The following is a 23,395-nucleotide window of genomic DNA, read 5'->3' on the forward strand; positions in this document are numbered from 1 at the left end:
CTCATTACGATGTAATTTCGGTGAAAGAAAACAAGGGTGGAGGTGACAACAAATCAAAGACACACAGATCTATCATTACTGATCCCTCTCTAATATATCAGCTCATGCAAGATTGACTGACAGGTGGATGTCATGTTGTTCTTGGTTCAAACTGCTGGGTGTGTGCTTGTGTATGCATGTGTCATAATTCAGGAGAAAAGGAAATAGAGTTTGATCTTAAATTCAAAGACAGTGATTTGTGTTGTTGTTGTTCGTGCATGTATTGTTGATTAAATAAACAATATGACAGAAGATCTGTACCAAAAGGGTTAAAACTGCATTCTGAATCAGGTGACAGTGTAGGTTTAAGGTTATTCTGGACTGAGATCAAAAACACGGCGTGCTAAAAGATTTTGGCAACTGTTACAGCATCAGGTTTTAACAGATTTGTTTACTCTAGTTATAAAGTAAACAACAGGGTAAAAAGCTGTAATTCATTTGAGAAGTTAACCCCAAACATAACACAACACCATCTATCAGCACAGCACGTGTCTTTGGGGGAATTACGTATCACTTCAAACATGAGCGCACACACATGCACAAAATCCGCCCTTACACACTAAATGTAGACGTCCTAAGGTGGTGATTGAGACAGAAATAAGCTTTGAAGTTCCAAAATGGTGCCAAGAATTCTGCCTGAATAATGAATGAATGCATATTCATAAACATGTTAGGTAAGGATATCTAATACCTCTCCGTGGAGGAGAACAGGAATCATTTGATCCCATGCCATTAGGAAAGTCTGAATATCCCACAGCTGTTTAGCTTCTAATAAAAGCTATAAATCATATATCCACAGGCTGCCTGATCACAGAATGGCCCTTGCACAGTCAACCCACATGCGGTTCTGATGGTCAACTCCACCGCAACAAAAAAAGTAAGTTCACGAGAGCAATTTTCAAAGCAAATCAGCGAGGCCCAGTTTGATGAAGACTTTTGCCGCATCAGATTAGAACAGAACAGACATCACAAGACTTTGGAAACATCTATGTATGAAATCATTGGAAACAAGGGAACATTCCAGAGAAATTCCTTCCTTTGGAAATGTCAACGGCAAAAAAAAGAGATGGATAAAATTCCAAACTTAAGGTGCTGTCTGTCTGTCTTTGGCCCCTGGTAAGCATATTTTCCAGACAAATGTTGGTAACCACACACACACACACACACACACGCGCGCGCACTTGCACATACACATACAATCTCCAGATAACAATGTTGCGTTGCCCTCACTTTCTGTTTGGTGTATCAGTTTAATCTATTAGACTACATCCAAGTGAGCCACTGCTGAGGTCTTAGGTCTGCTGTCACAGGTTGAATTGAAGGGTGGGAGCGTCGGGGCGGGACATGTTACTTGATCAGTGTATTTTTTCAATAGGGGAGATGAAAACGGAAAAAACACAAAATGGAAACAAAGTGGAGTGCCTATTCAAAACCTAGCATGTAACTGAGACGGCTCCAAATAGGTAAACATGCCAGAAGGCTTGTTGATAAAGCAAAACAAAACAAGTAATTCTACACATGCCCAATAGGTCATGACCCGGGCATGCAACTCTGAATTTGTATGAGTGGCTACATGTATGAACATATGTGAGTAACCTAATCCCATCCTGAGGTAGGCAGATGGGAGCAGCAGGGCATGAAAACAGTAACTGACAGTTCTAAGTGCTCTCACTTGTCTCCTGACAGCCCGAGGATACGAGGGTACACCCATGTGTGCTATACAACAGCTCCTCTCCACCCTTTCTCAAAAATAAAAAGAGACCTGTATTGTTTTTTCTCTGGTGCATGCTGCATGCTATCTCCACATTAGAGCCACAACACTTAAGCACACACACACAGGAAGCTACAAAGCTGCAGGGCACACAAACCCAGCCCGATTGTCTTTACTGGCAAGTAATTGACACCTAGCCATTGTAGACTCTCCAAACATACTGACATCACAACTGCAGTAAATGTACCATTGTAGCATTTGTCTGTCTTCACTGATTCTGGATGTGTGACCATATAAGGACAGGCTGGTGTGCAGCGTAGCTATATGTTTCAGTTACACCGTCCACCCAAAACCTGCAGAGGTTAGAGAACACCATCTTTCCGTTTTTAGTTTCATACCGTCCAGGAAAAATGCTGCATGACACTGACAGGGTGCAAAAATGGTGCTGCAGGCCAATCAAAACACACACACACATTAGCACACACACACAATTTACCGTGTTCTATCAGTGCAGACAAGCTGTAAAGAGGAGTGAATTTAAGTCTACAGGAGAATATGGACCCAAAGACAATACAGAGAACTGATCTCATACTGGTCTGTTCAACAGTACATAAAAGCATAGATTATTTAACACTAAACTGAACTATTTTTGCCAGGACAGATCGGTAGCAGCAACATCTAAATTATAGACTGGGCAAAAACAAACAGTAAATATGGTCTTTTTTTTGTGTAGCACATAGGTTTTGCTTAACAACTACAAAACCTACTAAAACATGAAGAAATACATCCAACTAAAGAAGCTTACAGCCTCTACATAAATGGTAAATGGACTCAATTTTATATGTTGCGCTTTTCTACCTTAGCGGCACTCAAAGCGCTTTACTGTGTCATCTCATTCACACACACACACACACACACTGATGGTGGAGGCTACCATGCAAGGCACCAAACTACTCATCAGGAGCAATTATGGGTCCAGTGTCTTGCTCAAGGACACTTCGACATGGTCACCGGGGTCAAGGATCGAACCAGCGACCCTTCGGTTGCTAGACTGCCACTCGACCCCTGAGCCATGCCACCCACATATACTGTTTGTTGCCATTTTATTTGCAGGATTCTAACACCTGTAATATTGCTACATTGCTAGCTCAATTAAATTCTTCTTCGTTGTTCTGAAATATAGTTCCAGTGGCGGCACAGCACAGCTTCATGTGTAGCAAACACTATGCAGATGAGGTGATTTATGTATGTAATATTATTCAGAGATAAGTGAGCTCGCTGTGAAGTATCACACCAGGGTGTCAGTACAGCTCTAACAACACAACAGCTCATTTTCCATCTCAACAATCACACACAGACACTATAGGGTGCAGTTTCAGCTACAAAGCACGTTGTCATTTTCCAACACTTCCTTTTAAATGTTCATCATAACCTGCACGCTCCTTCCTGTGGCCGCACACAGAAGTCTTTATATAGCACGCCTGGCGGACATCATTTCCATGATGTAATTATTGAACAGCATTTCAAAGACCTGGAGCAGAAATCATTTGTCCTCCCATCAAAAATAAAATCCTGAAACACAGCCAAAGATATCTCTCCATGCTTTCCTTTGATCAAGTTTCCCACATAAACACCTCAAAAACCCTAAGCTCCTTGTAAGGAGTTTCAAAGAAAACAAACACACACAAAAAACCAACACTTTTTGAAATGCAGTAAGTGGTGAGAGGGATAACTACACAACTGAACCCACACGACTCTCCTTCCTTCAGGCTGCAAAGAAAAGCAACAAAAACCCATCCTAGTGAGACGCAGTCTCATGTTCATTGCAACATAATGTGGTGTAATGTGATTACTCGTGGATCAGAGATGGCTCTCCGTGCTGCCCTCAGCTCCCGCTCTCCCTGATTAAACACCAGTAGAGCCGAGTGCCACTCCTGGATGATCTCTGTGCCAATGCTCGACCGCAGAGCCGAAGTCCCTCAGATGAAAACCGTAAATTAAATACATTAACTTCACATTTACAATGTTTCTATGAAGTGAATAAACTCATTACATTGCTGATGACTTTCACAATTATCGAGCAGCTGATTTCTGGCCAGTTTATATTTCTGGGACGGATGAGAGTGTAAACCCTGGTTAGATTCATAACAGCTTTCTGTCCTGGACTTTGTTTAATATGATTAGCAAATAGAATAAAATGATCGATGCTTAACTTTGATGAATCCACAAAATAATACACTTGTAAATCGTGAATTCATAGCCTATTAAGATAAAGAGATATCGACGTTACTTTATTGAAAACCCAATTAAAAAAAAAGTGACTCAACGGCGACACGAAATGAATTAACACGATTTAAGTGAGTGTTACCATCACGGCATGCGTGCTTCACCTTACCTGCGCTCTCAGCTTCGCCTCTCACACCCAGTAACACATGTCTTCCGTGGGGCGCCTCTCCGACCGTCTCATGCGCAAAAAAAAAGTAACCGCAACTTTTACACCTCACACAACTTCCTCTCGTCTCAGAAAAAGAAAAAGAGAGAGAAGTGGATGGATACACGGGATACTTCCCTAAAATATTTCCACACCCCTCGTTATTGTAGCCGAACGCACTCTGGCGCTCTTGAACTCTTAGTGCACTCTGTGCGTGTGTGAATGTGTGTGCGTGTTTGTGTTTGTGTGTGTGAGGTGGAGAGAGCAGTTCTCCTCACGGAAGACAGACACACGGCAAACCTCTACTGCTGGAGGGGAGGGGAGGGGCCCTCAGCATCTGTGGCCCTGCCAGTTAAAGACCCGGGGTCAAAACTCTCCAGAGGTCGCGTCCTCAGACTAAAGGTTGCTTCGAGTGACGTCGTGTAGTTTATTTCATTTCTAATTATTGTTAACAGAAAAATCTTTTTGAATATAGCAGTGTATGAAATGTTCAAATGTTGTTAGGTCACAAGGATTTCTCCCTCCTATTCTGTCACTTCTGCGTGATCGGGATTATGTTCTCATCCTTCTTGTTCGGGTTTTCTCTATTTTTGTATTTTCTCCTGCTTATACTCTTCCTATTGTCATCATTTATTACATTTTTGATGATCTTTGCTGCTGTTAACACCAGATAAGACTCTGTTGCAGGACTAATACAGGACTAATTTATCTTATCTTATCTTAAGTAAGTTTGACCCAGCCTGCCAGCCTCTTGCAGCCCATTCCTGAATGTTTGAACAGTTCACTAGGAGTCATCCAAGAGCCTGATAAAAAGGCAAAAAAATGCCATACAACTTGATAATCCCAAACTCTTTAGGTAGCTATCACTAGAAACATTAGATTAGATATTAATAAAGCCAGCTCAACCCCTTTAAAGGGAGCAGAACCGTGGTCTTGCCGGTGCTGAACATCTTTCAGGACGTGGTGTGTCTCTCCGGTGTGAGTGACAGGAAGGATCCAGCAGCTGTATTTGAAATACAGCTGCTGGTTGAAATACAGTATTTGGGCTCCAAGAGCAGATTCTACTGGGTGGGATGCCTTGGCCGCGTGTCATCTAGACAGGAGTGTGCAGCCTCTCTGCCTGATTCTGACGTAAACAGTGATTTCTTTGGCACTCTGTTACATGTATACACAGACATGAGTCAGTCCAAATCAACATAGATTCTTTTTACTTTTGGCAGGCGTCGCTGAAGCGCCTGAGCCAAGTGTACACAGTGGTCCTCCTCACACACAGCTGTAACGTTGGACTGAGACAACACACTTGTTGTGTGTGACACTAAGCGATTTTAGGATATGCATGTGATTGAACTTTGGAGGGAACTGACCTGCTGTGGTTTTGGATCTGGGCGTGTTTCCTCAGGCCTTGTAACCTATGAAGATTATGGGTTATAGGTTGATAGGTTAAAACTGTGTCCTCCCTCCCTGTTGGGAGGTTCTGTCAGGGTGTGCACTTCCCCTGGACAACTCCCTCTGTTTCTCTCTCTCTCTCTCACACTCACACACACACACACACACACACACAAAGTGCATGTGTACTTTTTTTCTGGATAAAATACCCTCACAAATAAAAAAAAAGAAAAAGTAACCTATCACAGGGACCCATCACCTTGCTGTCTGATAACATTTTAGCTGGTCAGACTCATTACATGGAGGAAGGCCTTTGCTGCAGAAACATGCACAGTAAAGAACATCAGCTAGAACAGAAGCACACAACACAGCCAGCAGTAGCCCCTGTATGTGTGGAGCTACACTGCCTGATACTGCTGCGTGACTGGTGGCACTTGTTGACTGGTTTCTCTGAAGTAGCCATGCAACGACGTGAAAGAGAATTAGCTGCAAGTTTCATACATATGTCTCACGGTTATTTTCAGTAAAAATTTAAGACTTTCTTCTCACTGACATTAAGTATGTTCAGTGGTAGGAAGTACCTCAATATTTTTACTTAAGTACTTCACTTTACTACGGTGTCAAGTTATCTGTACTTGAATATTTGCATTTTAGGAGATTTTGGGCTTTTTACTCCACTAGATGTAGCTGAACCCATGTGTGTGTTGCACAAAAGCACACAGCAAAACTGATAAAGTTCATGTACTTCAAGAGGACACGTGAGAGCAGCATAGCTAGAACATATATGACTTGAATACATACCCAAAGCTCTGGAATACACAATTATCACGTAGAGTGAATACTTGTACTTGTGATGTGGAAGTAAACGCAATATTAAATATGTTTCTACTTTGACGCAAGTGGAAGTTTGGATGAAACTTTGATTCTATCTGGGTATTTCTACTTTTATAAGCTACTTAAGAAAAAGTTATATGATGTTTCAAAAGTGTTTTCTTTATCTTTGCACATTTGTATGTCAGGTGTATTCCTTCTGTGGTCACACATCACAGTTTACACTCTAATCTGGATGTTATTCCTGCCAGATTTACAAAGGGGCTAAATTATTATCTATTTTTCTGTTCAATTAGCCTTCAAAATAAGCAGCCTGGTGTTTGCGTCCCCAACCCAATCCCAACCTGAAATATTGTCTCAACCACCCCTCTTTCCCTGAACATGTGTGACACTATATCTCCTAGTATCAGAGGCACCATCAGACACACTTATTTCTGCAGCGTGTGGCTTTTTTCCAGATAAATTAAATGTTCCCAGAACATCTGTCAACTGTTTAAAAATCAGAAGTAAAGACCTATGACAGCCCAGCAAGTGGTGCCTCCATCCAATTAGCCGTTAGGAGAGTTTGTCCAAATCTGAGCGAAGGATAAAACTGTCTGTCAAACTTTTTATTCACCTCCCTGAAAACAAATCGCTTTGATAAATGTTCCTATTTAAATTTTAGGCTTAGAAAAACAACAGGTCTCAAAAGATACAATAGAACATGTTTGACATCGGCCTGTTTTCTCTCTTGATGTATAGAGTGTGAGTGAACGGAGGGGATTTGGCAATGTAAGATACGCTAACACAAACTAAAGAATAGCTCCCTAATTCCAAATCACCTCCATTAAGGAGGATCAACCACTCACCGTGGATGAGGTGGGAAGCTGCAGAAATGTGGGATCAGCGGTTAGTGTTATTCAGATGAATTATGCCATCTTAGATAACGCTGATTATTCTCCTGTAAACGTGTGATGCTATCGCTCAAATGCCAACGGGAGAAAATGGTAGACATTGTGGGAGGAGGAACGTAATCCAGCCTGAAGAAAATAGTGATATAACCGAATATTTTCACTTTTGGAGGGATTAACTCTTATCAAATTTGAAACACTTTCCATGTATATTATATTTAGGTATGGGTAAGTGGTCAATGCATCACTTCATAGTGCTTTCTGTCTCTTCTCCTTTAAGCACCTGGAAAATTACTTTGTGTAATTAGGTGAGAGTTCTAAAATTCTCATAAACTTGGGCATTAATGTTCCATTAGTAAGTTGAGTGTCTTGGGTTGTTTAAAGTATTGAAACAGCTTTTCTCACAAGCTGCTGTGGGAGAGGAGGCTCGTGGCACACAGGAAAAAACCCACATTAGACTACGTTAGGGTAAAGAATGCAGCGCAATCTGTGAGTAATTTTTTAACAGTAATCGCAAAAATCTCCAGTAGGACGGCAGTCAGCCAGGCCCGGTCACCCAGGGAGCTCTAACTCTGCTCGAGACGCACACACACACACACACGCACGCACGCATGCGCACACACACACACACACACACACACACACACACACACACACACACACACACACAGACCCCCAAGCTTTAGTGGCTTATAATAGACTCGAACTGATTAACTAATCTTGATTGCATGTGCTACCACCAGACTCCAGTGCTTTAAAACAGCTGGTGCATATCTAATTATCAATGATTGTTACTTATCGATGATTAGGGATACGATCATTAATTAGATCTCAACTAGACATATCAACAAGTGTGGAAGGACTCTCAGTATGTGTCCAGAAAATCCAACAACACAGAGCTGAGGAAGAGTACCAATACAGCAGCCTCACTTTAAGATGGAACAGGATCTCATAGATGTGAAGAAGTAAACATAGCTGTTCTTTGCCTGAGTGAGATTTATCCACTTCACTATTTATTTATCCTTTATTGAGGGTGGGGGGGAAATTTTAGAATATATTTTACCATGCTGTTGTCTGTTACTCCACAATACAAAGTGTACTTTTTACTTTAAAGGGACTGTTTGAGCAAGCCAGAGCTGGTCCGTCTCATCTAATAACACCACTTTGGTTCTCAAGTCATGAAGCATAAAGGAGTCACGGCATTTCCACAGAGCCGTACCTATAAATTAGAACTCTGCCTTCCTCTGTAGATCTCTGCGCTTTGCAGGTGTGTCTCAATTCAAGGAGCCACAACGCAGCAGTCTGTGAAGGCTGCGGTCGACCAAGAATGTGTGGCTTTACAAAGGTCCAAGTGAGAAATGAGACAGTGTTCTTTCCTGCTTGAATCCCCGCCTTCACCCTGACGTCATGAAGCACCACTCCTGCCGCCCATCAGCCTTGACAACCGGCTGACAATCAGGATGCAGCTACAATAACAGAAATACAGCCAGAAATTAAAATTTCATTTTTCTGGCAGCTCATCCGGGTCCAACAGCACCAAGTATACTTTAACACAGTTTCATGTTCACAAGGCCTGATGTTTGAAAAAATATGAGACACTGTTCCTTTTCTTGCGCACATGTCTCAGTTATAAATATCCGTAAAGACCATAGCAACTCGGACTACTTTATTTAAATGATGAAGTATTATTATTCAATGTTATATTTTAGAAAATTTTCTACAAGCAAATCTTATAGATTTTTTTCTCTGCTTGTATCAGGTAAAGAACCTACAAACGGAGCAAGAAAATGATCTCTTGATTTTAGACGATGTGCTATAAACAAACCTTTATCCTCATGGCCGAATAAATGATAGATGATGAAGTGTAATGAGGGTTTTTTTTTAGACTGCGAATTATACAGTTATACTTGGCAAGACATCAGGTTTTTTGTTTTGTTTTTTTGCAGTTTGCATTTGAAGGCAGCTTTAAAAAAAAAAGACACAGCCTTATGAAATACAGCATATGAAGGATGAAACTCCAGAATTGAGAAACACCTAATGAGTCACTGTAGCATGAGAGAGTTGATGCCCAGGGCAGCCACCCCACAGACAAGGTTCCTGCAGCAGCTTGTATTTATAGTCTCATTAATCGAGTCATGAGCAAACCTTGTGACCATATGTTGTAATGTCAATTAGCTCGCGTTAAAGAAGTTCGCGGACGCTAACTATCCTGTAATACACCCAAACATCCTGCGCTGGACAGATAAATATTGCAATTTGTTTTTGAATCAATGTGCTGTTTATTTATTTATTTATTCATCTCACCATGAAGACTCGCTCTATTTTGTCTCCGACTGGCATAGCAGGGATGGAAGGATCTTTAGTTTCCAATACTTGGAATACAAAATATGTTAGTGAATGTTTTAAGGCTTTGGGTTTTTTGTTGTTGTTGTTGTTGTTTGTCACAATATCCTAATCCTAATAAACACAACAACTTCCTGGTTATATGCTGCCCCCTAATGTTTTGGAGTGAGAAATATTGTTCAGATTACCTTCAAGTTGTACCTTTAGCTTATATTTTACTTTATTTGCATCTAAGGTACCACTTTACAGTAAGTGCTTTCTTTCTTGCATTGTTAACACTTCACAAGCCATTAATTAACAGTTGTAAATGACTTATAATCTAATTTCCTACACATTGGTGCAGGGTAAAAATGCTGTTGTAAAGCATACCTTCATCTTGCTAAATAGCGACTCTGCCATTGTGTATTAGGTTGTAACCCATTTACAACTGTTAATTAATGGCTTATGAAGTGTTTACATAGGATGTAATAATGCATTTATAACCACTTACTAATCCTTTCCAATGGGAAACTTATGTTGTGTTATCTTAAGTGGTACAGCATCTAAATAAGACACAATATGAAAGTGTTGATTACAAATAGATTATTTCACTCGTCACCCACCAACCCCCCCCCCCCCCCCCACAACAACAACAACAACAACATTAAACACTCGACTGATTTGAGTGCGACCACCAGACTGAGTTGGCCCGACTAAATGGGAGGCAAGCAATCGCAACTTCAAACATCGCAACTGTACAATAAACTCACAGCGCAATTAGATTCAAATAAACATTTAGGCCCATTAGAGTGCAAAAACATACAATCAGAGAGGTGGAAAGTTAGTAAGCACACACAGAGATAGAAAAAGAGTTTGTTTTTCTCCATGTCGGCATTTTGTTTATTTATGTTTTGGGGTTGTTAGTGATTGGCAAGTGTCTGAGCATGTGATTATTTATTTATTTTCAACTGGAACATTCAACTCTGTGGTTTAGTGGGCAAAAGCCTCTTGGAAAGTGACTTGAAAATGAAAACAGGTGGGATAGCAGCTGGTAGAGGAGAGGGATGGACACAAGTGGTCGGGAGAGAGAAAGTTTGCTTCAAATTTAAAAAACAAAACAAAAAAAGAAATCAATTAAAAGAAGAAACTTGGTTGCTGGTAAGAAAAATGAGAGGAAAATGTCAAACTACAGTTAAAACTCAACATAATGATTTAAAATCATCTCCTTATTGCTTATGTTATGTTTTCTCATGATCAAATTCATTCCTGAGCGCTCAACACTTCTTCTGAGAGGTCGCAGCGACCTTGACGTTTGTCGTCCAAATTCTCGACAGTCCGTCTTTGAGTCCAAGTGAACATTGCTGCCAACTCTGAAGACATTTCAGACGTTGCTGATAATCCCGTTCTTGAGAATGAGATGGATGAGCAAAGAAGAAGAAAAAAGAATGTGTGCACACACACGCTAGTCTGTAGTGTAAACAACTTTGTGCAAGCTTTCAGTCTGTGATCACCTTCAAAGCGTGAAAGATGCCCAGTGGGGAATGCAAGGGCGCAGTCACTGCAGTGATGATTATGACTGGCTTACAGAAATACAAACATACCCAATTTTTTTTTCATAGAGTCTATATAATATATCTTGAGAATAAAAAAAAAAGGTCTAACTCACTTTTCAAAAAAGCATTTCTGCCCCTTTATTCAGTTCTACTTTATTAGCCTGTGGTCCACCGTGCCACCAAGATTCCTGAAAACCTTATGTGCAGCACTAACCGTCTTTATGGATCTTCTGTGCAGAAAATAACCAAGAAAAATCACGTCTCAGCCAGGTAATCCCAAAGGTTTCATATGAAGAAGAGCCAATATCAGCATCTCTGTTTCTGAACCTTCCTGCACAGGAGAGAAGGTGATCGTACCAATCATCAGGGAGGGAGTGCCTGTCCTATAGGAAATGGATGGTTGTTATCTTACCATAAAAATGACTGTTATTTTAAGGGAAAATCATAACCAGAAACAGGCGTAACTCACATCCAGAGTGGCCTCCTATAAATCAGCTTAGAGCATCATATTTTAGTTGAATTATTCGTTATTTTGTAAAAACCCTTCAATAAATCCAGCCTGTCAAAAAAGGTAGGCTACTTTTCTTCTAATACGATGCAGGCAAACTCAGTTCATTTCTTTTGGCATGGGGTCCAGACTAAATAGTTGAGCTGACGACTGTCTGAGATCTTGATAGGCCTTCGCATTCCTCTGTGGTGAAATAAACATCTGTGGATGTCATCTGATAAGTCAATAGCACTTCTTAGAGGAGCAAAAGATGTAGGAGAAATGCTGATATAAGGATAAAGTGTAAATTAGACCTTCAGGGTAGGAGGATGACATGTGGCCTATTCTGAGAGTCTTTGAACAAAACACATTTAACAACATCCTCCCATGTGTGTGTGTGTGTGTGTGTGTGTGAGAGAGAGAGAGAGAGATGCAGGGCAGCTATGTTATGTGTCCTTTTATCAAGAAGACCTCTCCTCCCTCATCCAGCTGTTCATGCAATACAGTAGTGGTTTCGAATACAGGAGATTTTCTGATCCAATCTATAATGGAGGCTCATGACTTCTTTCTTTCTTTTTTTTCAACAAATTGAATTATTTATTTAATGATGATATATCTCAGCGTGACTCAGGCAGAAATTGTTCAAATGTTTATCATCGTATCAACTCTGGCGCCGTGATATTATCAACTGGCCATGTTGAGGGTCTCTTGTCATCAGGGGAGGTTGGCAGCAGCTACTGTCAAAGAGAGGAAGTGGAAACAAGGAGCATGTGCACTGCACTTCCTGTCAGGGGGCTTAACTTGTGTGTCAGTATTGCTTGTTCTTTCTTTAGCTTTATCTCTTTCCACGATTTTTTTTTTTTATTACTGCAACATCGTCGACAGCTGAAGCCATCAAATAGGGAAGGAGAGCGTGTGCGTGCCTGCGTGTGTGTGTGTGTGTGTGTGTGTGTGTGGTGGGGGGTTAGATAGATAGAGAAAGCCCAGGGGGAAGGAGAGTACCGGAGATGGCGATGGAGCAATGCCTGTGGCCTAAGTAGGCTGAATTTATTGCAGAGTTCTCACAGCTTATCAGGCATCATAATTCACTGAGTCATGGGTGGTGAAAGAGGGGGCTAGTCCCTTGATGGTGGCACATGCACAAATTGAAACAGGTCGCCTTTAAAGATTGAATCAGGATTTGACGTGCCAGAGTAAATAGTGCTAGGACTGATTCCAGTGAGCAAACACCGAATGCTGGTGTGTGGTAAATGTACACGGAAAGATTCCGGAGTACAATGATATGTTTCTTCATTGTTCATCAAACCTCACAGGCAGCATTTCAAATGTGACTCTTCCTCTATCCCCTCAGCACCTTTTCTTGATTATTTTCCGAACTAATATTGCTCTGCTTTTAGTCTTTTGTAATGCACGTGGGTGGGATGCAGAGGGAGTATGTGTTTCAGTGTGTCTGCTCTCTGCATTCTCTAAATGCATCATTTTAAATCACTGCTGCATCCTGTGCTGCTGGCTTCAGCTTGTAATTGTGGTCACTCAAGCGTAAAGAGCAAGAGAGCAGGGCAGATGGAGGAGGAAAGGCACAAAAGCGAAAGCAAGATGGATCCTATGATAACCTCACCGCTGCCTGTAGAGTAAACTTTCAAGCTTCGAGACCATCAGTAAACCGATGACCTTTTCCTTTTCTAATGTACATAAATTCCCTGTTTTTCTATCTGCTGTTTCTGTTGTTGACTCCAGTCTGTAACTGCAAGTCCAGACGCAACTTCTGCAAGTATGTGATTTTGAGTCATTAACAAGACCTTCATTCTTCTGTTCTAGCATGCCATTCCTCGGAAGAGACACGCCAGCATACCGCAGACAAAGTCGGACGACTGATCAAATTACTGATACGGCATCAACTATGCATTTATTTCTAATCTTCTTTACCGCCCCAATGATTCCCTTATCCGGCTAGTTATTATGTGGCTAGTGTTTCTGCACCTATTCATTATAACATCGGAATGCATATACATGAACTTCATTAAGTCCCACAAGACCTTATTGATGCTAATGTGCACACCAGTGAAGTGTGACTTCTACATCCAAATAGTCGACATCAGGTGTGTTTTTAATTTAGTGTGTCACTTTGGGGAGCACTGAATGTTTCTAGCGCTGGTTGGTCTGCTGGAAGCCATAAATCACTACAATACGTTACTGTATTTCCAACATTTGAAAGCAAGAGCACCCAATTACCAACACATTCTGATTATTGTGGAACTTCAGCATCATTACACAGAAGTTCAATGCCAATAGGGTCACAATTCACACTGCAGCGATTCAGTGAAACCTAAAACTTAACTGAACAATTACGACTAATTGGAAACACTTTGCAGCATTTAGGACTTCCAATAAAAGTAAGGCCGTTTATAGAGTGCTTTTGTTGGGCTCCATATGCAGACGCATAACAAAGGTGCGAGGTAGAAGGGGTCTCTGCAAGGTGGGAGACATGAGTAATTGCTGGTACGGCGGGGATCCTCTTATATATCGGTGTATTTATAATAAGGCCCTCAGAGGGAGTCGTTTGTGCCACCTGAGAGGCTCAGCGGGCCAGACTTGGCCATAAAAACACCATCACCTCCATCACGCCATAATGAGTGCTGTGGGAAGCTGCTGGATGCTGGGGTCTGGTTCCTACCACACAACTCAGGCCGTCATGGAGAGGAAATGAGGTGTGATTGATACAATGACTCACTATGAAGTGGAAGTGGCACTAGGACAAACCAGGTACATGTATACCAGCAGTAGTAGCAGGGCTCCTGTCAACAGTGATGGTGCTGAAGCTGGAAGCAGCTTCAATTTGGGTTTGTAGTTATACTGTTTATTGGAGTGATTAAAAACTGTGTGACTGTGTCAAATTTGGAATTTTGTTCTCTGGCATCATTCTGCCAAATGCTCCATGATAGCAAACTCCCTTTTTCTGTACTGTCACAGGCTGGTAACACCTAATTGGGTCATTTAACAATAATCTCTAACATCTGATTCCATGAATACAGATGGAGTACTGTGTGGGAGCACATGGATATGTGGCGTGACTGAACCTTAAGACTTTAGCTAACATTAAGCACTGTCAAGATTGCAACACACGAGGAACAAATCAGTTTAATATTCAGCCACAACGTTTATTGATGGGTGCTACAGCAAATCTGTCCTCTGGATGATGCTGCAGCCTGAATTATGAATAATACAAGTCATTTTTAATATCCTACAAGAGATCTGCAGTGATGGGCACAGGTCCAATGGTGTATTTCTCTATCTTGGTGTCTCTTCCTGTTTCTTCTGTCTCGTGTGGTTAAAGGCGGGTGACGTGGAACCTTGTGTTTTCAGTTTCTCAGTTCCTGCCGCGACACGAGCTCTGTAACAAGTTCCCTGCAGGTTGATTGCACTGATCTTTTTTTTAATTTAAGTTCACAACCCGTCGTTAAACTGACGCAATAGAGTGAAGAGGCCCAATAGATGGTTGACAGCACAGACTAGAGGTGGAAAATGGCGGCATGCTGGCAAGTCAGACAGCAGCTGGAATGGGTAAGGAGGCAAGCTGGAGCCACGGGTGAGTGTTTGCCACCAAGAAAGAAAATGAACAAGACTATGAGATTCCCGTCTGTGGAAAGGAAAAAGGCCAGTGTGACATCGTGGCATGCAAGCAGTGAACTGATCTCTGTCTAGAGATCGGCATTACCAGTTGCAGAGGGGTACCCATCCTTTCGTCTACTTTCAGGGGGTGATGCGCAAGCAGCCTCCAAGACACACAGCTGATATCCTAATTTTAAAAGAAATCCTTCCTAATAAATTGCACACATTCTTCTTTCACAGAATGTTGAACTCCTTGACACGCAACCTGGCTCACCCTTACACCCAATCAGAATCTGCAAATTATAAAAACAGCAGTGTAAAATACGTGTTTTCATCCCAGCTGAGCAAACACGAGTTGCTATTCAGGGTCAACTGCTTTCTTCTGCAGTGCTGTTTCATCTCAGCCTGTCCAATTTTAGCCTTCACTGATCACTTTGCAGTTCTTTCCACAGACACACATCTTTGTTCTCTCACGCAGAGACGCATCACCACACACATTTGGTGTACTGATACAGCTCGGTCACTCCTACATGCCTTCATATGTGATGAATCTTCACCTGTAATGTGTATTTCTGTAGTGTAAAGAATAGTTGGACACCTCCCACCAGCTGGGTGAGTCAAGATATTTCAACACAATCTGTTGAACTCATGAGCCAGGCGCTGACACAATCATGTGTTTCCAGCACCTCAGCCAATGATGTTTTTCCTCTGAGCTGTGCAGAGACACAGCAGCAGAGAAAGTGAAACTTTTAACATAGACACGCCACAGACACACACGCACCTGCCGCACAGCAGAGCCTCCTTTGTCTTCATGCACGTTATACTCGGCCCCTCTTTCATCTATCAGGGTCAGTTTGGTGTTTCCCATGATACTGCGGCATCCCTACACCTTTATGCTTTATATTGAAGGAATGATCTGTTTACTACCTGTGGGTCTTAATCCTAATGTATAGTTTGGGCCCTACACCATAATCTGTTCCAATAATCTGTGCCATGAGCATTTCTAAATCTGCAATGTTCTGGCTGGGTCATGCTGCTTCTAAACCGCTCTTCAGTTTTTTTCATGTACTTCCAACAATGGCAGCTGAAATGGGACAAGCAGTTTGCAAATAACTGTTGTACAGAAGTTTCATTCACTGAAAGAAATGAAAGAAGCAAAGGAGCAGACCGTGTGGAATTTAACTCGAAAGTGTTGGAGAAAATACATTGCAGGCCGGTCACACATGTTGTGGTCTGAGTCTGAGTGTCCACATGAGCACACAAAGATGACAGCAACTATTAAAACCACCACTACTGTGTAGATCAAGTCTGAGTGTAGACATTAACAACATCAGCTTGGACCCTTTTATTCCAATTGGAACAGCTCCTTATAGACTATTTGTTAGTTCCTAATCCTAGAAATGCGGGCATGTCCTTGGACGGCTCACACCCCCTGAGCCTTCAGCATTCCCTGAAGAAAATAGTGTTCCACAAGCAAACACAATAATTATTGCAGGTACGGACCTGAGCAGGAGCCTGTGTAGAGCACAAGAGTTCAAAAAACAAAATCTTCAGGACTGATAATTCATGCAAGGAATCAACCCTTTACCACCAGCTCAGGGTTGCACCTGGACTCACAGAATCTGGAGATAAACATGAAGCTCGCAGAACTTAAGAAAACTTCTCAATTACTGGGGGTGATATTGCAATTAATGCAACTATCTTTCAAAGAGCAAAAAGACAGAATCAAGAAGTTACTAATTGCTACTTTATTGCAATCCTGTGTGAAGAGGTTTCCTCCTGTACAGGTAAAGACATGACTGTGTGTGGGGAATAGTTTGGGAGTCTACGCGACGGGGCTAACTTGCTTGGCTTTGACACCCCTTACAAAAAGTACAGGCAATAAACATAGAGGGCAAAAAGAGGTGAAGATGAGAGAGAGGGGTAATATGTGCTTGCGATAAATTTGGAAATTGAAACCCTTATCTGCTTTTCATCTGTGGCAGTGGTCATTAGCTGAGTTTGGGCTAGCTTGAAGTGCATTTTTAACCTTTTAAATCACTGGGTCAGTCTTTAGAATAAGGAGCTGGTTATAAATCTGAAGGGTTTTATTTTGTTCCACAAGGAATAGCTCATTAGATTGGAGCAGTGCACCTTAAACCAATACCATATGGTTGTTAACGGAAGAAACTCAATTAGTAAGCTAACAGGGTCATATGAGGGCATTGGGTTTCACCAGAGAGATGGACAGACAGGGTAGAGAGAGCTCCACATGGTTCTCCGCCAAAACATGAGGAGGCACATTTAACATGAATGTATACTCAACTGGGGAAAAGTTAGTGGTACTTATTGATTCTTAATATAGTCATATATAAAACTCACAGACGGCCTGTCGACCCATAACTTCTGTGGCCACAGTGCAGACATAAACATTACACCGCAACAAATAACCGGCAGGTTTCTTCCAACCGCTTCAAACCCACCATCGAGCCCCATGAACGTCTAAGTCGGACCACCTGGGAAACCTGTCTGTGGTCCCTGGTCTAACCTCTACCTGCATGAAGACTTTAGCATGAATCATGACCTCACTCTGGTGAGTTAATCACATCACATCAATGATCCATGCAGGAAACAAGACTTAAAAAACAGGAAGTTGGGACAGAGAGATCGCCTGAGGCTAGTAATCAATCAAGTAGTGTCTGCCGTGAGGTCACCTCTGTGCGTGTGTGTGTGTGTGTGTGTGTGTGTGTGTGTGTGTGTGTGTGTGTGTCCCAACATACTGCAACATACATCAAGTTGCGACATAAAGCCTAGAATGCTAAAACACCAATTTGTAATCTCTGTGAAATTACAAAGGCAATGACAAAGGTATTTGTGTTGCCACAGTGACACATCCATAGGAAGAACCCTATCCATGACTGGCATACAGGAACAATCCTTCTATATGTGGAGCATGTTTTTCAGTGAGGTTAGCTTCGTTGCTGTGGTTTGAGAATGCAGTATGACCCATTGTTTCCTAGGTTACAGCATGGAACTGTCTGAAACAGACAGCGCCGATATTTTCCTGCTTCGCAACCTTTTGTCTGTGGAACACAGGAAACAGATGATGAAATGGGTGTGTGTCAATTTAAGCTTACAAAAAATGAAAATTACTAGAAAAAAAACTGTTTTGAATTTTAGAGGTTGATATGTAATTTCAAAGATTGAAAAATGAAAGGTAGAAAAACAAAGGATTTGTTTTCATTCTCATTTGTCATAACATTATCAGTCAAATGTCCATCCATCCAGTTTCTTCCGCTTATTCCTGTTAAGGGTCGCAGGGGGGCTGGAGCCTATCCCAGCAGCTACTGGTGAGAGGCAGGGTTCACCCTGGACAGGTCCAAGGTCCAAGTCCATCACAGGACCAACACAGAGACAGACAACCATTCACACTCACAGTCACACCTACGGTCAATTTAGAGTATCAATCAGCCTCGTCCCCTCTTGATGTCTTTGGACTGTGGGAGGAAGCTGGAGTACCAGAGAGAACCCACACAGGAACAGGGAGAACATGGAGACTCACACAGAAAGATCCCGTGCTGGAGCCGGGGCTTGAACCTGGAACCTTCTTGCTGTGAGGCGACAGTGCTGACCACTGCACCACAATGCTGCCCTTATCAGTCAAACAGTCCATTAAAAGACAATAAAAAAAGAAAACATCTAAATTCTAGTCATAATTTGATTCCAATATTCCACAATCTATTTTATTTTAATGTGTGGGGATTACAAGGTCCACAGTGCTTTGTATTTTCCCCTTTTCTTGAGGCAACTTTAATTAAATAATATAGTCAATTAATTCATGCCTGACTGAACCTCAGTTTTAAATCAAGATGTCAAGATTGGACCGTGATTGCTCTGCACCAGCCTTACATATCTCGTTTCAACAGTGTGCTCACATTTATCATTCACACTAAAACTAGAGCAGACTTCTACAGTCCCACAATTCCTGAGGGCAGAACAGAAGAACACAGACTGTCAGCAAAGAGGAAAACAACACGTCCTGAGGCCTGTGGCATGTGTCGTTAGTTAGGATTGAAATAGATTCATTTGCCCTGCTGATGGTCTGCAAGATCAGATTTTGGCTACACAGCAGTAATAAATCACATTAATATGGAATGTATTTCTTCTGATTAGCTTCCTGCCTTAATGCAGGCACACAAGCGTGCACAATCAAACACACACACACAGACATGGGGAGGCATAAACTTACATATACACACACGACGCAGGGGAAGATGCTTGTGTTTTTCGAGAAACTTCTCTGGAAATTATTAGCGTGAATGTTAAGCAATCGCCTTGAAACATTGCATCTGTTCCTCTGACACGCCAGTTGAATGAACTTTTCTTCCATGTGAATTCTCTCTCTCTCTCTCTCTCTCTCTCTCTCTCTCTCTCTCTCTCCCTCTCTCTCTAGGCTTGTATATAGCTGGTAGCTATGGTTAATGTACCGAATCATCATCTGTGACACATCCTCCTTTAATCATACCTCTCTGCCATACCACAAATTATGTGTACATTTTCTCTGCTAGTATGGCGTTATCCAAGTCTTTGTTTGGCTGTCAGTTCAACTTAAATAATCAACCAAAATGCAGGGATTGTACAAAATATTACAGACATGTACTCTTTTCATATACTGAGGGGGTGAAAGGCCTCCAAAGCCTTCTTGTTTAAACTAATCCAGCCCTGACGCTGCTCCTGGATGTCTTTGAGTTGCCCTGAAGTCTCATTTGTCCAGTATATGAGCTTTAGAACATTTCAGAATGAGTGAAATCCAATGAAATTTAACTGTTCGTTAACGGTGTACAATGAAAATCAAAAGCAATAAATGTGATCCTGTAAAAAAAAAAAAAAAATCCCCACACTACTGTTGCCAATTGACATTTTACATTTACTTACACGTGCAAGTGAAGAAAATTGTAAATAAATGTAAAAGTAGATGCTGACTTTGTATCTAGTTTCATTGAGGGTTTGAAGTTTTCAGATAGGTGCTTTTGCTGCTAAATAAATGTGGGAACTGAACTAGTCACATTGCTGGGAGATAAGTGAGATGTGTGGCGTGATACAGGGGACCGCTTCAGTACTTCTATCAAGGAGATTATGTTTGTCTGTCTGTTAGCCGGATAACTCTAAAAGTTGTGGATGGATTTTGAAGAAATGTGGGTAGAATGATAGATTTTACAGCTTTAGGAACAATCAGTTCAATTTTTTGAATTAATCCAGGTCTGGATCTGATATCATATCTCGAACTTTGCGATAAAGGAGAAGAGATGTCTAAGTTGAGGTATGCACCCTTCAAGTGCCTTCTACTTTTATAAATGTCTTGATACTGCCGTGGAATTGCGATACAGTGTTTATTACATCTGGTGTTCATTTTGTCTGTGGAAAAGTTTGAGATGAAATGTGAATTTAGTGATGATACAAATCAAGTGTAAATGTTAGCTCAGGTAGGCTGCGTACCCCACGTTTGCTCACATCAGCCAATCACTTCCTGTCATTGCTGTCGTTGAGAGCAAACATCCAGTTCTTCCTTTAACTATTGTACATGTCTGGCCTGCTTTTGGCATATCATTATGAATAATGTAGTTTTTGCACGCATTCTATATGCACGCTGTCTATTTGCTCTTAGATGCTGTTCAAGCAGTTTGTCCCTGCTGACATTTGCTGCAGTCTTTCCTGAAACTCTGCCAGATATGCATTTTCATGAACTCACTATTATCTTAAGGCCAGTGAACTTAATCTTTCCCTTTTAAAAGGATATTGTCTATAGACTGTTAGGTTTTAAGGATCTTGAGTCAAGCATACAAATTGAATCTTGAGCGTTTAACATTCCACAATACTGCTTTTTTTCTGTTAGTTTACTTGCTGTTATGGTACAGTACATATTGTTGATAATACAGAGCTTAAACCTTTAAAAAACACAGGTAAGGTCATGCTGCTTTGGTGTTTATACTTCCAGATGGCTACTTCATTAAAGAGTTTTTCATAGAAAAAGCCATAGATGCTGTTTTTAAGACCTTGCTAAGTGTGCTCACTGAGGGCAAAGCATTGTAAAAGAGTTGCTTTTATGCTCGTCATAAAAGTGTCTTATAGAGCTACTCTGGCAGTAAAGCAGTGGGACTCTATATAACACACACACAGACACACACACACACCCATATGCTTATACGCGCACACACACACACACACGCATAAGACACACACAAATGTACAGGTTGAAAGACTCCCCTGTCGATGCCCCAAATGAAACTCTACCACATGGAAGCCATTGAGTGTGAAATTGAAAACAGGGACAAGGAAACATTGTATTGTTGGGGTGCACTAATGTCACGATGGCAGTTCATCACAAGATCAGACAATCGTGCAGGCAACCAGCACCAAATCAAGATGTCTGACACTTCAGAGTCATTGTTGTTGGGTTTTTTTCCTGGCTGAGTGGACGCTTATAGATGTAGCATAAAAAACTAGAGCCTAATATTCCATAATATATATTTTCAAAAGAAACATGAACATGAGCCGTGTATTGGTGAGGCCAATAATGGTCGATCACGGGTATGTTGATATTTGCTCATTTGTTGTCTGATATGTGGCAAGTTTGAACAAAAAACTTTTTTTTAATAAGACATAAAACATCTTTCCTCATTTGCATATTTTGATGATAAATTCTTAAGCTATATTTGAGGGATCATCATGAAAAGAATCATTTATCGGTTTCATATTATTTAACAAGCCGGTGCAAGCATCTTCCCTAAATGTCCACTAATGATCAAACTCTATTTATTATTATGCATTCGGATAAGCGACATTAAAATTAAGTGTGCTGATTTAAAGTTTTTTATCAATTTGTAACTTATCATGTTGTATTTGATAAAATATATTTCAGCCGCTATATCAGAATTTCCTACTCACTAATAGGTCCCCTTCAGCCTCCAAAGTCCAAACACTTTGCATGAAATATAATACTAACAAACAGCAAGGGTTCTACTGAGGTGCAGATTACTGGACATAAACTTAAACGCGGGAATATAGCGTCAAAGAAGAAAGAAACATAAAGACTGCGAGAGGTTCTGTCAAGGATTGTCAGACCTCATATTTGGCAGTGCCATATGTGACACTCAAACAAGGAGGCAACCGCCCTTAAAATGTTCCAAATATTGCAGCTTAAGTTCAAGTGGTTTGTATTAATAAACGAAACCAGCTGGTGCTGAGTTCCAGAAGTAATTAACCAGGAATATCATGGATGAAAAGGGGGCTCAATTAGCCAAATAATTAAAGTTGAGAAGAAGACTTAAGAGAGTTTTTGTAATGAACTTCATGACAAAATCAAAAGAAGGATTACAGAAGTGAACCGAGAGGAGAGCAGAGAGAAACAAAAACAAACAACGTGAAGGAGAGTAGATCCGGAGGACTCGATTCTCTCTCTCAAACACACACACATACACACACACACACACACACACACACACACACACACACACACACAGAGTAATCACATTATGCCACATTTTGATATCACACTCAAATATGGAGCTTTCCTCAGAGTTGGATAAATGTTGAAAATACAGCGGGGATCAAATAGGATACTGATAATATTGGGCAGCACCAGATCTGCATACGGTAGAGTGAGTAATACATAATGAAGGAACACTTTCCAGCTTTTTATTTCCACTGTTTTCCTACTGTCCTGTTAATCCAAGGCAGAGACGATCAGAGATATTATTCCTCTCTGCTGCCTCAAGGCTACAAAAACAGAGGAGAAATTTCCATCATCTCACCAAGTTATAGGGTGTCATGTGCAAAGGGGGGGGGGGGGGGGCTGTGGGGGGTGTCTCAAGGGGGGGTCAGGACATCTCCTGGCATGCTGGTCTTCAAAGAATACCCATGGTATGCATGAGGTTTTGCCTCTTTTAACCTCCCTTCCCCTCGTTTGTCATGGAGCCGCCGTGATGACAGTAGACCCGCTGTTGTGTGATCTACCCACATCTGGCTGTGCTGCATGTTCACATCTCTGGACCTCAGAGCGACCGTCGCCCAGATATTATCTGGCCTGACTCCTCACTGTCATCACTGAGGTGTCAGAACTATTACCTCCACTATATATTTTCAGTTAGGATTAAACAA

General features: G+C 41.4%; 1 protein-coding gene across 1 annotated transcript in view; it reads right to left on the reverse strand.

Moving 5' to 3' along the window:
• The window catches only part of sema3d (sema domain, immunoglobulin domain (Ig), short basic domain, secreted, (semaphorin) 3D), a 36,658-nt gene extending 32,230 nt beyond the window's left edge, over positions 1-4,428 (reverse strand). The window contains exon 1 of the mRNA XM_086208864.1: positions 4,146-4,428. The gene's annotated coding sequence lies outside the window, so the exon portion shown is untranslated. The remainder of the gene's footprint in view (positions 1-4,145) is intronic.
• Between the last annotated feature and the right edge of the window lie 18,967 nt (positions 4,429-23,395).

Source organism: Aulostomus chinensis, chromosome 7 (assembly GCF_037954235.1).
Source record: "Aulostomus chinensis isolate RoL2024-O1b breed Wild chromosome 7, RoL_Achi_v1.0, whole genome shotgun sequence".
In the NCBI taxonomy this organism is placed as follows: domain Eukaryota; kingdom Metazoa; phylum Chordata; class Actinopteri; order Syngnathiformes; family Aulostomidae; genus Aulostomus; species Aulostomus chinensis.